Below are 3431 nucleotides of genomic sequence, written 5' to 3' on the forward strand. Positions count from 1 at the left end.
ATATGAAGTATTTTATTTTAATTGTTCTGTACTTGTATTGTAATTTATCTATTTCCTTTCCTCATTTGGCTATTTTCCACTGTTGGAGCCATTGATTTATAGCATAGTATTTTTCCAGCTAGGGTTCTAGCTTAGATAATAATAATAATAATAATAATGATGATGATGATGATGATGATGATGATGATGATGATGATAATAATAATAATAATAATAATAATAATAATAATAAGTCATCAGCTATGAATGCGTCAATGTAACAGGAAATTTCAACGGCTCAGGTCGTAACCTCACAGATATTAGCGACAGTGACTTGAAAAACGTAAGATATCATAAGACAGTAGTCAAATGATGCCAAAGGAGAGATCAAGAAATGCTCCTCACTCTCTAAGTCAGTGTTACTAAAAATGAAAAAAATGACAATATAAATATTCCAAGCGGTAGTTAGATGTGTATCAGTTATTACTTTATCTTTTATCAAGTGAATTTTCTAATTTTCATGCTGTAGTACGTCGAGTATGTATATATCTATTTTGTAATGTAGAATGTATATACTGTCTATTTGGCTAAGAGATATATGTTTTAATCTAGATTGATCCTCTTCGTCTTCAAATGTCAAAGACAAGTGTTCCCCTTGGGAATTTAACACAAAATAACACGAGACTAGAGGAAACTACAGAACAGCTACAGAGACATACTGCCAAAGAAAATCATTATCTATTTACACCCAACCTCCCTCGGTTATTATGTCTATCAATCCAATTTTTAAATGAATACGAATATTCTACAAACATCTCTTGATACTGACAATATTGATGCACGTATCGACTGAAACTATTAAGAACGTTGTTGCTAACACAAGCAAAATTTTGAAATTGAAAGTATTTTAGTAACATGTAGTTTTAAAAAATGAAGTAGAAATGTTGGCTTTTAATGACACATATATCCGCATAGCGTATGAGTGTGTTTATACATACATATACTGTATATACATACACTTCTATATATACATACATACATACATACATGCATATATATATATATATATATATATATATATATATATATATATATATATATATATGATCGTGGATTATAAGAGTGACATAGCAAAAGAGTGAAAATCTAAAATCAAAATTGAAAAGTGACATAACATAACAAGTAACTGTTTCAGTGGTAATAAAGTCAATGATACTCATAAATACAATGATAGATTTAAACGTAACTGTTAAAAGTAAGGTGTATCCCATCCCTGCGATTTTATCCAAGTGTGTGGAGACAAAACAATATTGTAGATGACGCTTGGCAGAGGAGATAAGAGACAGTTGTTGAAGGATCATACCATATGGGAGTTTCCTTGGTGATTCGAGAATTCATAAAGAAAGACCATCACACAGTCCAAGAGGTACAAGGTTTAACTTAAGGTATTTATCGGAGGAAAAGGAAGAGGGAGCCAATTCACAGAGAAAATACGCTCGCTACGGTTTTAAAGAGAAAGATAATTATATTCGGGGAATTACCCATAACTTACATTTTAACTATTGCAATAGTCATCATAATGATGTTAAACTTGATGAATGTTAAGGGTGTTTTTATATACTATATTTTAAAAATATATTTTTTAAGTATGTTTGCGTATTTAATAATGACGAAGTTAAAAAGCGTTATTTTTTATTTACCTTTACATTTCCAAAACAAAGGATTGAATATCTTTAGACTATATTTCAATTCCATGTTTATGTTAATATACGTAAGTCTTCTTATCAGACAGACGGTAACCAATCATTGTTAAGAGCAAAATCATATTATCCTATAAAACTCCTCTGATATGTCACTCTTTTAGCGATTCTTTTTGTCCCTCTCTTCCTCTTTGGTTATGTCACTTCTTTAAAAGGATCCCATATATATATATATATATATATATATATATATATATATATATATATATATATATATATATATATATATATATATATATACACACACACACACACACACATATATATATATATATATATATATATATTATATACATATACATAATATTACATTCTATGATACAACTGATTTATGTTAGTTACCTGAGAACATTTTACATTTATTTTTTCCTAAAATGATGTTTATTACCGCAATGTAAATATTGTTATGTTTTCTTTTGCCAGCATCTTACTCTTCTTAATTTGCGAAATTTTCAATTAGATTAATATTTGAAATTGTCTTTTTTTGCATTGCTTATTCCTACTTAACTTCCAAGATATCAAATGGATAAACATACTGTACTAAGCTCTTATGGTAAAACCAGAAAAAATATCCCTGGGGTGTTTTTGTATATTCTAATATGAGAATATTATTATCACTATCATTATGCTGTCTATAAACATTTCAGTTCTTTAGGAATAAAGTTACTGATCACATCTTAAATGAGGCAGTAACCCACCAAACCTTAATGCAGCCATAATAAATGAGTTACCCTTCAAATCTGTTTTCTGCTCACGAAGCCTAGTACCCATATGCACTCCTGTTTGGGAAAAAAAACTCGCTCCCCGGCAACAGTGCAGTCATATATCTCAATTTACAGGGACGGGTAAATATGCTGTAGTATTAACTATATTTTCATAGAAATGTAGTCGTGAAAATCCTTACGGCCTGCTTATAAAACATGCACAAGTGTACAAAACAAGCGCGATTCAACAGTAATAACAAAAATACTGAATTGACCCTTTTTTTTTCTTAATGTAACGGTTAACTTAACCTTGATAGTCTGGCTATTTCTTTACATTTGTGAAACGATCTGGAAATGTAAAAGGAAACTTCATTACCTGGAAACGGTAACACTTTACCTTAATAAATGTCCCAAACATAATATCATCATTGTTTACCTATAAAATAGACCGTGAATCAACAAATATTATTCAAGTTCACGTTAAATACAGAATGATTCGCTTTATTTACTCCAAAAAACTCTTACAGATATGAGTCCCTGCAGACAGAAAAATTTTGATTCCCATTACCACTTGTTCTCAATTGTCTTTTCTCGTATTAAAATGCAATAGCTAATTTTCTGTTGTAGGGGACTGAGAGGACAAAAACGATAATGCAATATATGAATACCCAAATCTTTCTACAAAAAAAAAAAAAAGAAAGAAAGGAAAAAAAAAACATAACAGGACTATACTGTAAACTTGGAGAAACTTATGCCAAACATTCGTGTCAACAATACTTTTTCTTGTTATTCATTCATAATTGTTACGGATCTCTTATCCTCGCTTTTTCTAAGAATCATTATATTTCTTAGTAAAATAAATCTAATGGATAACAGAAACTGTCTTTCATACAAATGTAGGAAAGTTGATTTACTATTTGGTTTTGTGTACGCGATGATTGGAATAAGTTCGAGAACTTTAATCACATGCAAAAGTTGATACGCAAAT

This window comes from Palaemon carinicauda, chromosome 39 (genome assembly GCF_036898095.1).
Source record: "Palaemon carinicauda isolate YSFRI2023 chromosome 39, ASM3689809v2, whole genome shotgun sequence".
In the NCBI taxonomy this organism is placed as follows: Eukaryota; Metazoa; Arthropoda; class Malacostraca; order Decapoda; family Palaemonidae; genus Palaemon; species Palaemon carinicauda.